Here is a 12,688-nt window from a genome sequence, read left to right on the forward strand (position 1 = left end):
TTAGGTAGAGGACATACAGTTGCTTACGGCCATACCTCTCTGGCTCCGCCTGATCTCGTCTGACCTCAGAAGCTAAGCAGAGTAGGGCCTGGTTAGTACTTGGATGGAAGACCGCCTGGGAATCCCAGGTGCCGTAAGCTTTTTCATTTCTATCTGTAAAAGACACAGAGAAGGCCTTAGAAAGTGACTCCATTTCATTGTCAAAACTACAAAACCTTTGACACATTTTAAAAGATTAGGTAGAGGACATACAGTTGCTTACGGCCATACCTCTCTGGCTCCGCCTGATCTCGTCAGATCTCAGAAGCTAAGCAGAGTAGGGCCTGGTTAGCACTTGGATGGAAGACCGCCTGGGAGTCCCAGGTGCCGTGAGCTTTTTCATTTCTCTCTCTGGAAGAAATCGAGAAGGCATTAGAAAGTGACTCCTTTTTCATTATCAAAACTCCAAAACCTTTGACACATTTTAAAAGATTAGGAAGAGGACATACAGTTGCTTATGGCCATACCTCTCTGGCTCCGCCTGATCTCGTCTGATCTCAGAAGCTAAGCAGAGTAGGGCCTGGTTAGTACTTGGATGGAAGACCGCCTGGGAATCCCAGGTGCTGTAAGCTTTTTCATTTCGATCTGTAAAAGACACAGAGAAGGCCTTAGAAAGTGACTCCATTTCATTGTCAAAACTACAAAACCTTTGACACATTTTAAAAGATTAGGTAGAGGACATACAGTTGCTTACGGCCATACCTCTCTGGCTCCGCCTGATCTCGTCTCATCTCAGAAGCTAAGCAGAGTAGGGCCTGGTTAGTACTTGGATGGAAGACCGCCTGGGAATCCCAGGTGCCGTAAGCTTTTTCATTTCTCTCTCTGGAAGAAATCGAGAAGGCCTTAGAAAGTGACTCCATTTTCATTATCAAAACTCCAAAACCTTTGACACATTTTAAAAGATTAGGAAGAGGACATACAGTTGCTTACGGCCATACCTCTCTGGCTCCGCCTGATCTCGTCTGATCTCAGAAGCTAAGCAGAGTAGGGCCTGGTTAGTACTTGGATGGAAGACCGCCTGGGAATCCCATGTGCTGTAAGCTTTTTCATTTCGATCTGTAAAAGACACAGAGAAGGCCTTAGAAAGTGACTCCATTTAATTGTCAAAACTACAAAACCTTTGACACATTTTAAAAGATTAGGTAGAGGACATACAGTTGCTTACGGCCATACCTCTCTGGCTCCGCCTGATCTCGTCTGATCTCAGAAGCTAAGCAGAGTAGGGCCTGGTTAGTACTTGGATGGAAGACCGCCTGGGAATCCCAGGTGCTGTAAGCTTTTTCATTTCGATCTGTAAAAGACACAGAGAAGGCCTTAGAAAGTGACTCCATTTAATTGTCAAAACTACAAAACCTTTGACACATTTTAAAAGATTAGGTAGAGGACGTACAGTCGCTTACGGCCATACCTCTCTGGCTCCGCCTGATCTCGTCAGATCTCATAAGCTAAGCAGAGTAGGGCCTGGTTAGTACTTGGATGGAAGCCCGCCTGGGAATCCCAGGTGCCGTAAGCTTTTTCATTTCTCTCTCTGGAAGAAATCGAGAAGACATTAGAAAGTGACTCCATTTCATTGTCAAAACTACAAAACCTTTGACACATTTTAAAAGATTAGGTAGAGGACATACAGTTGCTTACGGCCATACCTCTCTGGCTCCGCCTGATCTCGTCTGATCTCAGAAGCTAAGCAGAGTAGGGCCTGGTTAGTACTTGGATGGAAGACCGCCTGGGAATCCCAGGTGCCGTAAGCTTTTTCATTTCTATCTGTAAAAGACACAGAGAAGGCCTTAGAAAGTGACTCCATTTAATTGTCAAAACTACAAAACCTTTGACACATATTAAAAGATTAGGTAGAGGACATACAGTTGCTTACGGCCATACCTCTCTGGCTCCGCCTGATCTCGTCAGATCTCAGAAGCTAAGCAGAGTAGGGCCTGGTTAGTACTTGGATGGAAGACCGCCTGGGAATCCCAGGTGCCGTAAGCTTTTTCATTTCTCTCTCTGGAAGAAATCGAGAAAGCATTAGAAAGTGACTCCTTTTTCATTATCAAAACTCCAAAACCTTTGACACATTTTAAAAGATTAGGAAGAGGACATACAGTCGCTTACGGCCATACCTCTCTGGCTCCGCCTGATCTCGTCAGATCTCATAAGCTAAGCAGAGTAGGGCCTGGTTAGTACTTGGATGGAAGCCCGCCTGGGAATCCCAGGTGCCGTAAGCTTTTTCATTTCTCTCTCTGGAAGAAATCGAGAAGACATTAGAAAGTGACTCCATTTCATTGTCAAAACTACAAAACCTTTGACACATTTTAAAAGATTAGGTAGAGGACATACAGTTGCTTACGGCCATACCTCTCTGGCTCCGCCTGATCTCGTCTGATCTCAGAAGCTAAGCAGAGTAGGGCCTGGTTAGTACTTGGATGGAAGACCGCCTGGGAATCCCAGGTGCTGTACGCTTTTTCATTTCTATCTGTAAAAGACACAGAGAAGGCCTTAGAAAGTGACTCCATTTAATTGTCAAAACTACAAAACCTTTGACACATATTAAAAGATTAGGTAGAGGACATACAGTTGCTTACGGCCATACCTCTCTGGCTCCGCCTGATCTCGTCAGATCTCAGAAGCTAAGCAGAGTAGGGCCTGGTTAGTACTTGGATGGAAGACCGCCTGGGAATCCCAGGTGCCGTAAGCTTTTTCATTTCTCTCTCTGGAAGAAATCGAGAAAGCATTAGAAAGTGACTCCTTTTTCATTATCAAAACTCCAAAACCTTTGACACATTTTAAAAGATTAGGAAGAGGACATACAGTTGCTTACGGCCATACCTCTCTGGCTCCGCCTGATCTCGTCTGATCTCAAAAGCTAAGCAGAGTAGGGCCTGGTTAGTACTTGGATGGAAGACCGCCTGGGAATCCCAGGTGCTGTAAGCTTTTTCATTTCGATCTGTAAAAGACACAGAGAAGGCCTTAGAAAGTGACTCCATTTAATTGTCAAAACTACAAAACCTTTGACACATTTTAAAAGATTAGGTAGAGGACATACAGTTGCTTACGGCCATACCTCTCTGGCTCCGCCTGATCTCGTCTGATCTCAGAAGCTAAGCAGAGTAGGGCCTGGTTAGTACTTGGATGGAAGACCGCCTGGGAATCCCAGGTGCCGTAAGCTTTTTCATTTCTCTCTCTGGAAGAAATCGAGAAGGCATTAGAAAGTGACTCCTTTTTCATTATCTAAACTCCAAAACCTTTGACACATTTTAAAATATTAGGAAGAGTACATACAGTTGCTTACGGCCATACCTCTCTGGCTCCGCCTGATCTCGTCAGATCTCAGAAGCTAAGCAGAGTAGGGCCTGGTTAGTACTTGGATGGAAGACCGCCTGGGAATCCCAGGTGCTGTAAGCTTTTTCATTTCGATCTGTAAAAGACACAGAGAAGAACTTAGAAAGTGACTCCATTTCATTGTCAAAACTACAAAACCTTTGACACATTTTAAAAGATTAGGTAGAGGACATACAGTTGCTTACGGCCATACCTCTCTGGCTCCGCCTGATCTCGTCAGATCTCAGAAGCTAAGCAGAGTAGGGCCTGGTTAGTACTTGGATGGAAGACCGCCTGGGAATCCCAGGTGCCGTAAGCTTTTTCATTTCTCTCTCTGGAAGAAATCGAGAAGGCATTAGAAAGTGACTCCTTTTTCATTATCTAAACTCCAAAACCTTTGACACATTTTAAAATATTAGGAAGAGGACATACAGTTGCTTACGGCCATACCTCTCTGGCTCCGCCTGATCTCGTCTGATCTCAGAAGCTAAGCAGAGTAGGGCCTGCTTAGTACTTGGATGGAAGACCGCCTGGGAATCCCAGGTGCTGTAAGCTTTTTCATTTCGATCTGTAAAAGACACAGAGAAGAACTTAGAAAGTGACTCCATTTCATTGTCAAAACTCCAAAACCTTTGACACATTTTAAAAGATTAGGTAGAGGACATACAGTTGCTTACGGCCATACCTCTCTGGCTCTGCCTGATCTCGTCTGATCTCAGAAGCTAAGCAGAGTAGGGCCTGGTTAGTACTTGGATGGAAGACCGCCTGGGAATCCCAGGTGCCGTAAGCTTTTTCATTTCTATCTGTAAAAGACACAGAGAACGCCTTAGAAAGTGACTCCATTTCATTGTCAAAACTACAAAACCTTTGACACATTTTAAAAGATTAGGTAGAGGACATACAGTTGCTTACGGCCATACCTCTCTGGCTCCGCCTGATCTCGTCAGATCTCAGAAGCTAAGCAGAGTAGGGCCTGGTTAGTACTTGGATGGAAGCCCGCCTGGGAATCCCAGGTGCCGTAAGCTTTTTCATTTCTATCTGTAAAAGACACAGAGAAGGCCTTAGAAAGTGACTCCATTTCATTGTCAAAACTCCAAAACCTTTGACACATTTTAAAAGATTAGGAAGAGGACATACAGTTGCTTACGGCCATACCTCTCTGGCTCCGCCTGATCTCGTCTGATCTCAGAAGCTAAGCAGAGTAGGGCCTGGTTAGTACTTGGATGGAAGACCGCCTGGGAATCCCAGGTGCTGTAAGCTTTTTCATTTCGATCTGTAAAAGACACAGAGAAGGCCTTAGAAAGTGACTCCATTTAATTGTCAAAACTACAAAACCTTTGACACATTTTAAAAGATTAGGTAGAGGACATACAGTTGCTTACGGCCATACCTCTCTGGCTCCGCCTGATCTCGTCTGATCTCAGAAGCTAAGCAGAGTAGGGCCTGGTTAGTACTTGGATGGAAGACCGCCTGGGAATCCCAGGTGCCGTAAGCTTTTTCATTTCTCTCTCTGGAAGAAATCGAGAAGGCATTAGAAAGTGACTCCTTTTTCATTATCTAAACTCCAAAACCTTTGACACATTTTAAAATATTAGGAAGAGGACATACAGTTGCTTACGGCCATACCTCTCTGGCTCCGCCTGATCTCGTCAGATCTCAGAAGCTAAGCAGAGTAGGGCCTGGTTAGTACTTGGATGGAAGACCGCCTGGGAATCCCAGGTGCTGTAAGCTTTTTCATTTCGATCTGTAAAAGACACAGAGAAGAACTTAGAAAGTGACTCCATTTCATTGTCAAAACTCCAAAACCTTTGACACATTTTAAAAGATTAGGTAGAGGACATACAGTTGCTTACGGCCATACCTCTCTGGCTCCGCCTGATCTCGTCTGATCTCAGAAGCTAAGCAGAGTAGGGCCTGGTTAGTACTTGGATGGAACACCGCCTGGGAATCCCAGGTGCCGTAAGCTTTTTCATTTCTCTCTCTGGAAGAAATCGAGAAGGCCTTAGAAAGTGACTCCTTTTTCATTATCAAAACTCCAAAACCTTTGACACATTTTAAAAGATTAGGAAGAGGACATACAGTTGCTTACGGCCATACCTCTCTGGCTCCGCCTGATCTCGTCTGATCTCAGAAGCTAAGCAGAGTAGGGCCTGGTTAGTACTTGGATGGAAGACCGCCTGGGAATCCCAGGTGCCGTAAGCTTTTTCATTTCTATCTGTAAAAGACACAGAGAACGCCTTAGAAAGTGACTCCATTTCATTGTCAAAACTACAAAACCTTTGACACATTTTAAAAGATTAGGTAGAGGACATACAGTTGCTTACGGCCATACCTCTCTGGCTCCGCCTGATCTCGTCAGATCTCAGAAGCTAAGCAGAGTAGGGCCTGGTTAGCACTTGGATGGAAGACCGCCTGGGAGTCCCAGGTGCCGTGTGCTTTTTCATGTCTCTCTCTGGAAGAAATCGAGAAGGCATTAGAAAGTGACTCCTTTTTCATTATCAAAACTCCAAAACCTTTGACACATTTTAAAAGATTAGGTAGAGGACATACAGTTGCTTACGGCCATACCTCTCTGGCTCCGCCTGATCTCGTCTCATCTCAGAAGCTAAGCAGAGTAGGGCCTGGTTAGTACTTGGATGGAAGACCGCCTGGGAATCCCAGGTGCCGTAAGCTTTTTCATTTCTCTCTCTGGAAGAAATCGAGAAGGCCTTAGAAAGTGACTCCATTTTCATTATCAAAACTCCAAAACCTTTGACACATTTTAAAAGATTAGGAAGAGGACATACAGTTGCTTACGGCCATACCTCTCTGGCTCCGCCTGATCTCGTCTGATCTCAGAAGCTAAGCAGAGTAGGGCCTGGTTAGTACTTGGATGGAAGACCGCCTGGGAATCCCAGGTGCCGTAAGCTTTTTCATTTCTATCTGTAAAAGACACAGAGAACGCCTTAGAAAGTGACTCCATTTCATTGTCAAAACTACAAAACCTTTGACACATTTTAAAAGATTAGGTAGAGGACATACAGTTGCTTACGGCCATACCTCTCTGGCTCCGCCTGATCTCGTCAGATCTCAGAAGCTAAGCAGAGTAGGGCCTGGTTAGTACTTGGATGGAAGCCCGCCTGGGAATCCCAGGTGCCGTAAGCTTTTTCATTTCTATCTGTAAAAGACACAGAGAAGGCCTTAGAAAGTGACTCCATTTCATTGTCAAAACTACAAAACCTTTGACACATTTTAAAAGATTAGGTAGAGGACATACAGTTGCTTACGGCCATACCTCTCTGGCTCCGCCTGATCTCGTCTGATCTCAGAAGCTAAGCAGAGTAGGGCCTGGTTAGTACTTGGATGGAAGACCGCCTGGGAATCCCAGGTGCCGTAAGCTTTTTCATTTCTCTCTCTGGAAGAAATCGAGAAGGCATTAGAAAGTGACTCCTTTTTCATTATCTAAACTCCAAAACCTTTGACACATTTTAAAATATTAGGAAGAGGACATACAGTTGCTTACGGCCATACCTCTCTGGCTCCGCCTGATCTCGTCTGATCTCAGAAGCTAAGCAGAGTAGGGCCTGGTTAGTACTTGGATGGAAGACCGCCTGGGAATCCCAGGTGCTGTAAGCTTTTTCATTTCGATCTGTAAAAGACACAGAGAAGGCCTTAGAAAGTGACTCCATTTAATTGTCAAAACTACAAAACCTTTGACACATTTTAAAAGATTAGGTAGAGGACATACAGTTGCTTACGGCCATACCTCTCTGGCTCCGCCTGATCTCGTCTGATCTCAGAAGCTAAGCAGAGTAGGGCCTGGTTAGTACTTGGATGGAAGACCGCCTGGGAATCCCAGGTGCCGTAAGCTTTTTCATTTCTCTCTCTGGAAGAAATCGAGAAGGCATTAGAAAGTGACTCCTTTTTCATTATCTAAACTCCAAAACCTTTGACACATTTTAAAATATTAGGAAGAGGACATACAGTTGCTTACGGCCATACCTCTCTGGCTCCGCCTGATCTCGTCAGATCTCAGAAGCTAAGCAGAGTAGGGCCTGGTTAGTACTTGGATGGAAGACCGCCTGGGAATCCCAGGTGCTGTAAGCTTTTTCATTTCGATCTGTAAAAGACACAGAGAAGAACTTAGAAAGTGACTCCATTTCATTGTCAAAACTCCAAAACCTTTGACACATTTTAAAAGATTAGGTAGAGGACATACAGTTGCTTACGGCCATACCTCTCTGGCTCCGCCTGATCTCGTCTGATCTCAGAAGCTAAGCAGAGTAGGGCCTGGTTAGTACTTGGATGGAACACCGCCTGGGAATCCCAGGTGCCGTAAGCTTTTTCATTTCTCTCTCTGGAAGAAATCGAGAAGGCCTTAGAAAGTGACTCCTTTTTCATTATCAAAACTCCAAAACCTTTGACACATTTTAAAAGATTAGGAAGAGGACATACAGTTGCTTACGGCCATACCTCTCTGGCTCCGCCTGATCTCGTCTGATCTCAGAAGCTAAGCAGAGTAGGGCCTGGTTAGTACTTGGATGGAAGACCGCCTGGGAATCCCAGGTGCTGTAAGCTTTTTCATTTCGATCTGTAAAAGACACAGAGAAGGCCTTAGAAAGTGACTCCATTTAATTGTCAAAACTACAAAACCTTTGACACATTTTAAAAGATTAGGTAGAGGACATACAGTTGCTTACGGCCATACCTCTCTGGCTCCGCCTGATCTCGTCTGATCTCAGAAGCTAAGCAGAGTAGGGCCTGGTTAGTACTTGGATGGAAGACCGCCTGGGAATCCCAGGTGCCGTAAGCTTTTTCATTTCTCTCTCTGGAAGAAATCGAGAAGGCATTAGAAAGTGACTCCTTTTTCATTATCTAAACTCCAAAACCTTTGACACATTTTAAAATATTAGGAAGAGGACATACAGTTGCTTACGGCCATACCTCTCTGGCTCTGCCTGATCTCGTCAGATCTCAGAAGCTAAGCAGAGTAGGGCCTGGTTAGTACTTGGATGGAAGACCGCCTGGGAATCCCAGGTGCTGTAAGCTTTTTCATTTCGATCTGTAAAAGACACAGAGAAGAACTTAGAAAGTGACTCCATTTCATTGTCAAAACTCCAAAACCTTTGACACATTTTAAAAGATTAGGTAGAGGACATACAGTTGCTTACGGCCATACCTCTCTGGCTCCGCCTGATCTCGTCTGACCTCAGAAGCTAAGCAGAGTAGGGCCTGGTTAGTACTTGGATGGAAGACCGCCTGGGAATCCCAGGTGCCGTAAGCTTTTTCATTTCTATCTGTAAAAGACACAGAGAACGCCTTAGAAAGTGACTCCATTTCATTGTCAAAACTACAAAACCTTTGACACATTTTAAAAGATTAGGTAGAGGACATACAGTTGCTTACGGCCATACCTCTCTGGCTCCGCCTGATCTCGTCAGATCTCAGAAGCTAAGCAGAGTAGGGCCTGGTTAGCACTTGGATGGAAGACCGCCTGGGAGTCCCAGGTGCCGTGAGCTTTTTCATTTCTCTCTCTGGAAGAAATCGAGAAGGCATTAGAAAGTGACTCCTTTTTCATTATCAAAACTCCAAAACCTTTGACACATTTTAAAAGATTAGGAAGAGGACATACAGTTGCTTATGGCCATACCTCTCTGGCTCCGCCTGATCTCGTCTGATCTCAGAAGCTAAGCAGAGTAGGGCCTGGTTAGTACTTGGATGGAAGACCGCCTGGGAATCCCATGTGCTGTAAGCTTTTTCATTTCGATCTGTAAAAGACACAGAGAAGGCCTTAGAAAGTGACTCCATTTCATTGTCAAAACTACAAAACCTTTGACACATTTTAAAAGATTAGGTAGAGGACATACAGTTGCTTACGGCCATACCTCTCTGGCTCCGCCTGATCTCGTCTCATCTCAGAAGCTAAGCAGAGTAGGGCCTGGTTAGTACTTGGATGGAAGACCGCCTGGGAATCCCAGGTGCCGTAAGCTTTTTCATTTCTCTCTCTGGAAGAAATCGAGAAGGCCTTAGAAAGTGACTCCATTTTCATTATCAAAACTCCAAAACCTTTGACACATTTTAAAAGATTAGGAAGAGGACATACAGTTGCTTACGGCCATACCTCTCTGGCTCCGCCTGATCTCGTCTGATCTCAGAAGCTAAGCAGAGTAGGGCCTGGTTAGTACTTGGATGGAAGACCGCCTGGGAATCCCATGTGCTGTAAGCTTTTTCATTTCGATCTGTAAAAGACACAGAGAAGGCCTTAGAAAGTGACTCCATTTAATTGTCAAAACTACAAAACCTTTGACACATTTTAAAAGATTAGGTAGAGGACATACAGTTGCTTACGGCCATACCTCTCTGGCTCCGCCTGATCTCGTCTGATCTCAGAAGCTAAGCAGAGTAGGGCCTGGTTAGTACTTGGATGGAAGCCCGCCTGGGAATCCCAGGTGCCGTAAGCTTTTTCATTTCTCTCTCTGGAAGAAATCGAGAAGACATTAGAAAGTGACTCCATTTCATTGTCAAAACTACAAAACCTTTGACACATTTTAAAAGATTAGGTAGAGGACATACAGTTGCTTACGGCCATACCTCTCTGGCTCCGCCTGATCTCGTCTGATCTCAGAAGCTAAGCAGAGTAGGGCCTGGTTAGTACTTGGATGGAAGACCGCCTGGGAATCCCAGGTGCCGTAAGCTTTTTCATTTCTATCTGTAAAAGACACAGAGAAGGCCTTAGAAAGTGACTCCATTTAATTGTCAAAACTACAAAACCTTTGACACATATTAAAAGATTAGGTAGAGGACATACAGTTGCTTACGGCCATACCTCTCTGGCTCCGCCTGATCTCGTCAGATCTCAGAAGCTAAGCAGAGTAGGGCCTGGTTAGTACTTGGATGGAAGACCGCCTGGGAATCCCAGGTGCCGTAAGCTTTTTCATTTCTCTCTCTGGAAGAAATCGAGAAAGCATTAGAAAGTGACTCCTTTTTCATTATCAAAACTCCAAAACCTTTGACACATTTTAAAAGATTAGGAAGAGGACATACAGTCGCTTACGGCCATACCTCTCTGGCTCCGCCTGATCTCGTCAGATCTCATAAGCTAAGCAGAGTAGGGCCTGGTTAGTACTTGGATGGAAGCCCGCCTGGGAATCCCAGGTGCCGTAAGCTTTTTCATTTCTCTCTCTGGAAGAAATCGAGAAGACATTAGAAAGTGACTCCATTTCATTGTCAAAACTACAAAACCTTTGACACATTTTAAAAGATTAGGTAGAGGACATACAGTTGCTTACGGCCATACCTCTCTGGCTCCGCCTGATCTCGTCTGATCTCAGAAGCTAAGCAGAGTAGGGCCTGGTTAGTACTTGGATGGAAGACCGCCTGGGAATCCCAGGTGCTGTACGCTTTTTCATTTCTATCTGTAAAAGACACAGAGAAGGCCTTAGAAAGTGACTCCATTTAATTGTCAAAACTACAAAACCTTTGACACATATTAAAAGATTAGGTAGAGGACATACAGTTGCTTACGGCCATACCTCTCTGGCTCCGCCTGATCTCGTCAGATCTCAGAAGCTAAGCAGAGTAGGGCCTGGTTAGTACTTGGATGGAAGACCGCCTGGGAATCCCAGGTGCCGTAAGCTTTTTCATTTCTCTCTCTGGAAGAAATCGAGAAAGCATTAGAAAGTGACTCCTTTTTCATTATCAAAACTCCAAAACCTTTGACACATTTTAAAAGATTAGGAAGAGGACATACAGTTGCTTACGGCCATACCTCTCTGGCTCCGCCTGATCTCGTCTGATCTCAAAAGCTAAGCAGAGTAGGGCCTGGTTAGTACTTGGATGGAAGACCGCCTGGGAATCCCAGGTGCTGTAAGCTTTTTCATTTCGATCTGTAAAAGACACAGAGAAGGCCTTAGAAAGTGACTCCATTTAATTGTCAAAACTACAAAACCTTTGACACATTTTAAAAGATTAGGTAGAGGACATACAGTTGCTTACGGCCATACCTCTCTGGCTCCGCCTGATCTCGTCTGATCTCAGAAGCTAAGCAGAGTAGGGCCTGGTTAGTACTTGGATGGAAGACCGCCTGGGAATCCCAGGTGCCGTAAGCTTTTTCATTTCTCTCTCTGGAAGAAATCGAGAAGGCATTAGAAAGTGACTCCTTTTTCATTATCTAAACTCCAAAACCTTTGACACATTTTAAAATATTAGGAAGAGTACATACAGTTGCTTACGGCCATACCTCTCTGGCTCCGCCTGATCTCGTCAGATCTCAGAAGCTAAGCAGAGTAGGGCCTGGTTAGTACTTGGATGGAAGACAGCCTGGGAATCCCAGGTGCTGTAAGCTTTTTCATTTCGATCTGTAAAAGACACAGAGAAGAACTTAGAAAGTGACTCCATTTCATTGTCAAAACTCCAAAACCTTTGACACATTTTAAAAGATTAGGTAGAGGACATACAGTTGCTTACGGCCATACCTCTCTGGCTCCGCCTGATCTCGTCAGATCTCAGAAGCTAAGCAGAGTAGGGCCTGGTTAGCACTTGGATGGAAGACCGCCTGGGAGTCCCAGGTGCCGTGAGCTTTTTCATTTCTCTCTCTGGAAGAAATCGAGAAGGCATTAGAAAGTGACTCCTTTTTCATTATCAAAACTCCAAAACCTTTGACACATTTTAAAAGATTAGGAAGAGGACATACAGTTGCTTATGGCCATACCTCTCTGGCTCCGCCTGATCTCGTCTGATCTCAGAAGCTAAGCAGAGTAGGGCCTGGTTAGTACTTGGATGGAAGACCGCCTGGGAATCCCATGTGCTGTAAGCTTTTTCATTTCGATCTGTAAAAGACACAGAGAAGGCCTTAGAAAGTGACTCCATTTAATTGTCAAAACTACAAAACCTTTGACACATATTAAAAGATTAGGTAGAGGACATACAGTTGCTTACGGCCATACCTCTCTGGCTCCGCCTGATCTCGTCAGATCTCAGAAGCTAAGCAGAGTAGGGCCTGGTTAGTACTTGGATGGAAGACCGCCTGGGAATCCCAGGTGCCGTGAGCTTTTTCATTTCTCTCTCTGGAAGAAATCGAGAAGGCATTAGAAAGTGACTCCTTTTTCATTATCAAAACTCCAAAACCTTTGACACATTTTAAAAGATTAGGAAGAGGACATACAGTTGCTTACGGCCATACCTCTCTGGCTCCGCCTGATCTCGTCTGATCTCAGAAGCTAAGCAGAGTAGGGCCTGGTTAGTACTTGGATGGAAGACCGCCTGGGAATCCCATGTGCTGTAAGCTTTTTCATTTCGATCTGTAAAAGACACAGAGAAGGCCTTAGAAAGTGACTCCATTTAATTGTCAAAACTACAA

General features: G+C 44.7%; 54 non-coding genes across 54 annotated transcripts; all 54 read left to right on the forward strand.

Moving 5' to 3' along the window:
• Nucleotides 1–21: 21 nt before the first annotated feature.
• LOC144396993 (5S ribosomal RNA) lies at nt 22–140 on the forward strand. The gene has a single exon (XR_013459139.1). It is a non-coding gene; the product is annotated as a 5S ribosomal RNA (ribosomal RNA).
• A 116-nt stretch (nt 141–256) lies between these two features.
• Nucleotides 257–375, forward strand: LOC144398354 (5S ribosomal RNA). Its single transcript, XR_013460501.1, has one exon. It is a non-coding gene; the product is annotated as a 5S ribosomal RNA (ribosomal RNA).
• Nucleotides 376–492: 117 nt separating this feature from the next.
• LOC144397503 (5S ribosomal RNA) lies at nt 493–611 on the forward strand. The gene has a single exon (XR_013459649.1). It is a non-coding gene; the product is annotated as a 5S ribosomal RNA (ribosomal RNA).
• A 116-nt stretch (nt 612–727) lies between these two features.
• LOC144399640 (5S ribosomal RNA) lies at nt 728–846 on the forward strand. Its single transcript, XR_013461786.1, has one exon. It is a non-coding gene; the product is annotated as a 5S ribosomal RNA (ribosomal RNA).
• Nucleotides 847–963: 117 nt separating this feature from the next.
• On the forward strand, nt 964–1,082 carry LOC144399122 (5S ribosomal RNA). Its single transcript, XR_013461267.1, has one exon. It is a non-coding gene; the product is annotated as a 5S ribosomal RNA (ribosomal RNA).
• Nucleotides 1,083–1,198: 116 nt separating this feature from the next.
• Nucleotides 1,199–1,317, forward strand: LOC144396923 (5S ribosomal RNA). Its single transcript, XR_013459069.1, has one exon. It is a non-coding gene; the product is annotated as a 5S ribosomal RNA (ribosomal RNA).
• Nucleotides 1,318–1,433: 116 nt separating this feature from the next.
• LOC144399529 (5S ribosomal RNA) lies at nt 1,434–1,552 on the forward strand. Its single transcript, XR_013461675.1, has one exon. It is a non-coding gene; the product is annotated as a 5S ribosomal RNA (ribosomal RNA).
• A 116-nt stretch (nt 1,553–1,668) lies between these two features.
• On the forward strand, nt 1,669–1,787 carry LOC144404942 (5S ribosomal RNA). Its single transcript, XR_013466884.1, has one exon. It is a non-coding gene; the product is annotated as a 5S ribosomal RNA (ribosomal RNA).
• Nucleotides 1,788–1,903: 116 nt separating this feature from the next.
• LOC144400816 (5S ribosomal RNA) lies at nt 1,904–2,022 on the forward strand. The gene has a single exon (XR_013462751.1). It is a non-coding gene; the product is annotated as a 5S ribosomal RNA (ribosomal RNA).
• Nucleotides 2,023–2,139: 117 nt separating this feature from the next.
• Nucleotides 2,140–2,258, forward strand: LOC144399530 (5S ribosomal RNA). Its single transcript, XR_013461676.1, has one exon. It is a non-coding gene; the product is annotated as a 5S ribosomal RNA (ribosomal RNA).
• A 116-nt stretch (nt 2,259–2,374) lies between these two features.
• LOC144398652 (5S ribosomal RNA) lies at nt 2,375–2,493 on the forward strand. Its single transcript, XR_013460799.1, has one exon. It is a non-coding gene; the product is annotated as a 5S ribosomal RNA (ribosomal RNA).
• Nucleotides 2,494–2,609: 116 nt separating this feature from the next.
• On the forward strand, nt 2,610–2,728 carry LOC144400817 (5S ribosomal RNA). The gene has a single exon (XR_013462752.1). It is a non-coding gene; the product is annotated as a 5S ribosomal RNA (ribosomal RNA).
• Nucleotides 2,729–2,845: 117 nt separating this feature from the next.
• On the forward strand, nt 2,846–2,964 carry LOC144398407 (5S ribosomal RNA). The gene has a single exon (XR_013460554.1). It is a non-coding gene; the product is annotated as a 5S ribosomal RNA (ribosomal RNA).
• Nucleotides 2,965–3,080: 116 nt separating this feature from the next.
• On the forward strand, nt 3,081–3,199 carry LOC144404943 (5S ribosomal RNA). The gene has a single exon (XR_013466885.1). It is a non-coding gene; the product is annotated as a 5S ribosomal RNA (ribosomal RNA).
• A 117-nt stretch (nt 3,200–3,316) lies between these two features.
• Nucleotides 3,317–3,435, forward strand: LOC144390587 (5S ribosomal RNA). The gene has a single exon (XR_013454547.1). It is a non-coding gene; the product is annotated as a 5S ribosomal RNA (ribosomal RNA).
• A 116-nt stretch (nt 3,436–3,551) lies between these two features.
• LOC144400818 (5S ribosomal RNA) lies at nt 3,552–3,670 on the forward strand. The gene has a single exon (XR_013462753.1). It is a non-coding gene; the product is annotated as a 5S ribosomal RNA (ribosomal RNA).
• Nucleotides 3,671–3,787: 117 nt separating this feature from the next.
• LOC144398794 (5S ribosomal RNA) lies at nt 3,788–3,906 on the forward strand. The gene has a single exon (XR_013460941.1). It is a non-coding gene; the product is annotated as a 5S ribosomal RNA (ribosomal RNA).
• A 116-nt stretch (nt 3,907–4,022) lies between these two features.
• On the forward strand, nt 4,023–4,141 carry LOC144397469 (5S ribosomal RNA). The gene has a single exon (XR_013459615.1). It is a non-coding gene; the product is annotated as a 5S ribosomal RNA (ribosomal RNA).
• A 116-nt stretch (nt 4,142–4,257) lies between these two features.
• On the forward strand, nt 4,258–4,376 carry LOC144397772 (5S ribosomal RNA). Its single transcript, XR_013459919.1, has one exon. It is a non-coding gene; the product is annotated as a 5S ribosomal RNA (ribosomal RNA).
• Nucleotides 4,377–4,492: 116 nt separating this feature from the next.
• Nucleotides 4,493–4,611, forward strand: LOC144396924 (5S ribosomal RNA). The gene has a single exon (XR_013459070.1). It is a non-coding gene; the product is annotated as a 5S ribosomal RNA (ribosomal RNA).
• A 116-nt stretch (nt 4,612–4,727) lies between these two features.
• Nucleotides 4,728–4,846, forward strand: LOC144404944 (5S ribosomal RNA). The gene has a single exon (XR_013466886.1). It is a non-coding gene; the product is annotated as a 5S ribosomal RNA (ribosomal RNA).
• A 117-nt stretch (nt 4,847–4,963) lies between these two features.
• LOC144390598 (5S ribosomal RNA) lies at nt 4,964–5,082 on the forward strand. The gene has a single exon (XR_013454548.1). It is a non-coding gene; the product is annotated as a 5S ribosomal RNA (ribosomal RNA).
• A 116-nt stretch (nt 5,083–5,198) lies between these two features.
• On the forward strand, nt 5,199–5,317 carry LOC144397810 (5S ribosomal RNA). Its single transcript, XR_013459957.1, has one exon. It is a non-coding gene; the product is annotated as a 5S ribosomal RNA (ribosomal RNA).
• A 117-nt stretch (nt 5,318–5,434) lies between these two features.
• Nucleotides 5,435–5,553, forward strand: LOC144404945 (5S ribosomal RNA). Its single transcript, XR_013466887.1, has one exon. It is a non-coding gene; the product is annotated as a 5S ribosomal RNA (ribosomal RNA).
• A 116-nt stretch (nt 5,554–5,669) lies between these two features.
• On the forward strand, nt 5,670–5,788 carry LOC144399353 (5S ribosomal RNA). The gene has a single exon (XR_013461498.1). It is a non-coding gene; the product is annotated as a 5S ribosomal RNA (ribosomal RNA).
• A 117-nt stretch (nt 5,789–5,905) lies between these two features.
• Nucleotides 5,906–6,024, forward strand: LOC144399641 (5S ribosomal RNA). Its single transcript, XR_013461787.1, has one exon. It is a non-coding gene; the product is annotated as a 5S ribosomal RNA (ribosomal RNA).
• A 117-nt stretch (nt 6,025–6,141) lies between these two features.
• Nucleotides 6,142–6,260, forward strand: LOC144404946 (5S ribosomal RNA). Its single transcript, XR_013466888.1, has one exon. It is a non-coding gene; the product is annotated as a 5S ribosomal RNA (ribosomal RNA).
• A 116-nt stretch (nt 6,261–6,376) lies between these two features.
• LOC144397773 (5S ribosomal RNA) lies at nt 6,377–6,495 on the forward strand. The gene has a single exon (XR_013459920.1). It is a non-coding gene; the product is annotated as a 5S ribosomal RNA (ribosomal RNA).
• Nucleotides 6,496–6,611: 116 nt separating this feature from the next.
• Nucleotides 6,612–6,730, forward strand: LOC144404948 (5S ribosomal RNA). The gene has a single exon (XR_013466890.1). It is a non-coding gene; the product is annotated as a 5S ribosomal RNA (ribosomal RNA).
• Nucleotides 6,731–6,847: 117 nt separating this feature from the next.
• Nucleotides 6,848–6,966, forward strand: LOC144396925 (5S ribosomal RNA). The gene has a single exon (XR_013459071.1). It is a non-coding gene; the product is annotated as a 5S ribosomal RNA (ribosomal RNA).
• Nucleotides 6,967–7,082: 116 nt separating this feature from the next.
• Nucleotides 7,083–7,201, forward strand: LOC144404949 (5S ribosomal RNA). Its single transcript, XR_013466891.1, has one exon. It is a non-coding gene; the product is annotated as a 5S ribosomal RNA (ribosomal RNA).
• A 117-nt stretch (nt 7,202–7,318) lies between these two features.
• On the forward strand, nt 7,319–7,437 carry LOC144390609 (5S ribosomal RNA). The gene has a single exon (XR_013454549.1). It is a non-coding gene; the product is annotated as a 5S ribosomal RNA (ribosomal RNA).
• A 116-nt stretch (nt 7,438–7,553) lies between these two features.
• On the forward strand, nt 7,554–7,672 carry LOC144397812 (5S ribosomal RNA). Its single transcript, XR_013459959.1, has one exon. It is a non-coding gene; the product is annotated as a 5S ribosomal RNA (ribosomal RNA).
• A 117-nt stretch (nt 7,673–7,789) lies between these two features.
• LOC144396926 (5S ribosomal RNA) lies at nt 7,790–7,908 on the forward strand. The gene has a single exon (XR_013459072.1). It is a non-coding gene; the product is annotated as a 5S ribosomal RNA (ribosomal RNA).
• Nucleotides 7,909–8,024: 116 nt separating this feature from the next.
• LOC144404950 (5S ribosomal RNA) lies at nt 8,025–8,143 on the forward strand. Its single transcript, XR_013466892.1, has one exon. It is a non-coding gene; the product is annotated as a 5S ribosomal RNA (ribosomal RNA).
• Nucleotides 8,144–8,260: 117 nt separating this feature from the next.
• LOC144397643 (5S ribosomal RNA) lies at nt 8,261–8,379 on the forward strand. Its single transcript, XR_013459788.1, has one exon. It is a non-coding gene; the product is annotated as a 5S ribosomal RNA (ribosomal RNA).
• Nucleotides 8,380–8,495: 116 nt separating this feature from the next.
• Nucleotides 8,496–8,614, forward strand: LOC144396994 (5S ribosomal RNA). The gene has a single exon (XR_013459140.1). It is a non-coding gene; the product is annotated as a 5S ribosomal RNA (ribosomal RNA).
• Nucleotides 8,615–8,730: 116 nt separating this feature from the next.
• LOC144398355 (5S ribosomal RNA) lies at nt 8,731–8,849 on the forward strand. Its single transcript, XR_013460502.1, has one exon. It is a non-coding gene; the product is annotated as a 5S ribosomal RNA (ribosomal RNA).
• Nucleotides 8,850–8,966: 117 nt separating this feature from the next.
• Nucleotides 8,967–9,085, forward strand: LOC144399446 (5S ribosomal RNA). Its single transcript, XR_013461591.1, has one exon. It is a non-coding gene; the product is annotated as a 5S ribosomal RNA (ribosomal RNA).
• Nucleotides 9,086–9,201: 116 nt separating this feature from the next.
• Nucleotides 9,202–9,320, forward strand: LOC144399642 (5S ribosomal RNA). The gene has a single exon (XR_013461788.1). It is a non-coding gene; the product is annotated as a 5S ribosomal RNA (ribosomal RNA).
• A 117-nt stretch (nt 9,321–9,437) lies between these two features.
• Nucleotides 9,438–9,556, forward strand: LOC144399123 (5S ribosomal RNA). The gene has a single exon (XR_013461268.1). It is a non-coding gene; the product is annotated as a 5S ribosomal RNA (ribosomal RNA).
• Nucleotides 9,557–9,672: 116 nt separating this feature from the next.
• LOC144398114 (5S ribosomal RNA) lies at nt 9,673–9,791 on the forward strand. Its single transcript, XR_013460261.1, has one exon. It is a non-coding gene; the product is annotated as a 5S ribosomal RNA (ribosomal RNA).
• A 116-nt stretch (nt 9,792–9,907) lies between these two features.
• On the forward strand, nt 9,908–10,026 carry LOC144404951 (5S ribosomal RNA). The gene has a single exon (XR_013466893.1). It is a non-coding gene; the product is annotated as a 5S ribosomal RNA (ribosomal RNA).
• A 116-nt stretch (nt 10,027–10,142) lies between these two features.
• LOC144400819 (5S ribosomal RNA) lies at nt 10,143–10,261 on the forward strand. Its single transcript, XR_013462754.1, has one exon. It is a non-coding gene; the product is annotated as a 5S ribosomal RNA (ribosomal RNA).
• Nucleotides 10,262–10,378: 117 nt separating this feature from the next.
• Nucleotides 10,379–10,497, forward strand: LOC144399531 (5S ribosomal RNA). Its single transcript, XR_013461677.1, has one exon. It is a non-coding gene; the product is annotated as a 5S ribosomal RNA (ribosomal RNA).
• Nucleotides 10,498–10,613: 116 nt separating this feature from the next.
• On the forward strand, nt 10,614–10,732 carry LOC144398653 (5S ribosomal RNA). Its single transcript, XR_013460800.1, has one exon. It is a non-coding gene; the product is annotated as a 5S ribosomal RNA (ribosomal RNA).
• Nucleotides 10,733–10,848: 116 nt separating this feature from the next.
• On the forward strand, nt 10,849–10,967 carry LOC144400820 (5S ribosomal RNA). Its single transcript, XR_013462755.1, has one exon. It is a non-coding gene; the product is annotated as a 5S ribosomal RNA (ribosomal RNA).
• Nucleotides 10,968–11,084: 117 nt separating this feature from the next.
• LOC144398408 (5S ribosomal RNA) lies at nt 11,085–11,203 on the forward strand. The gene has a single exon (XR_013460555.1). It is a non-coding gene; the product is annotated as a 5S ribosomal RNA (ribosomal RNA).
• Nucleotides 11,204–11,319: 116 nt separating this feature from the next.
• LOC144404952 (5S ribosomal RNA) lies at nt 11,320–11,438 on the forward strand. The gene has a single exon (XR_013466894.1). It is a non-coding gene; the product is annotated as a 5S ribosomal RNA (ribosomal RNA).
• A 117-nt stretch (nt 11,439–11,555) lies between these two features.
• Nucleotides 11,556–11,674, forward strand: LOC144399409 (5S ribosomal RNA). Its single transcript, XR_013461554.1, has one exon. It is a non-coding gene; the product is annotated as a 5S ribosomal RNA (ribosomal RNA).
• Nucleotides 11,675–11,790: 116 nt separating this feature from the next.
• Nucleotides 11,791–11,909, forward strand: LOC144398357 (5S ribosomal RNA). The gene has a single exon (XR_013460504.1). It is a non-coding gene; the product is annotated as a 5S ribosomal RNA (ribosomal RNA).
• A 117-nt stretch (nt 11,910–12,026) lies between these two features.
• LOC144399447 (5S ribosomal RNA) lies at nt 12,027–12,145 on the forward strand. The gene has a single exon (XR_013461592.1). It is a non-coding gene; the product is annotated as a 5S ribosomal RNA (ribosomal RNA).
• A 116-nt stretch (nt 12,146–12,261) lies between these two features.
• LOC144397049 (5S ribosomal RNA) lies at nt 12,262–12,380 on the forward strand. Its single transcript, XR_013459193.1, has one exon. It is a non-coding gene; the product is annotated as a 5S ribosomal RNA (ribosomal RNA).
• A 117-nt stretch (nt 12,381–12,497) lies between these two features.
• Nucleotides 12,498–12,616, forward strand: LOC144399124 (5S ribosomal RNA). Its single transcript, XR_013461269.1, has one exon. It is a non-coding gene; the product is annotated as a 5S ribosomal RNA (ribosomal RNA).
• Nucleotides 12,617–12,688: the final 72 nt, after the last annotated feature.

The sequence above is a fragment of the Gasterosteus aculeatus genome, chromosome 2 (genome assembly GCF_964276395.1).
Source record: "Gasterosteus aculeatus chromosome 2, fGasAcu3.hap1.1, whole genome shotgun sequence".
Taxonomy (NCBI): domain Eukaryota; kingdom Metazoa; phylum Chordata; class Actinopteri; order Perciformes; family Gasterosteidae; genus Gasterosteus; species Gasterosteus aculeatus.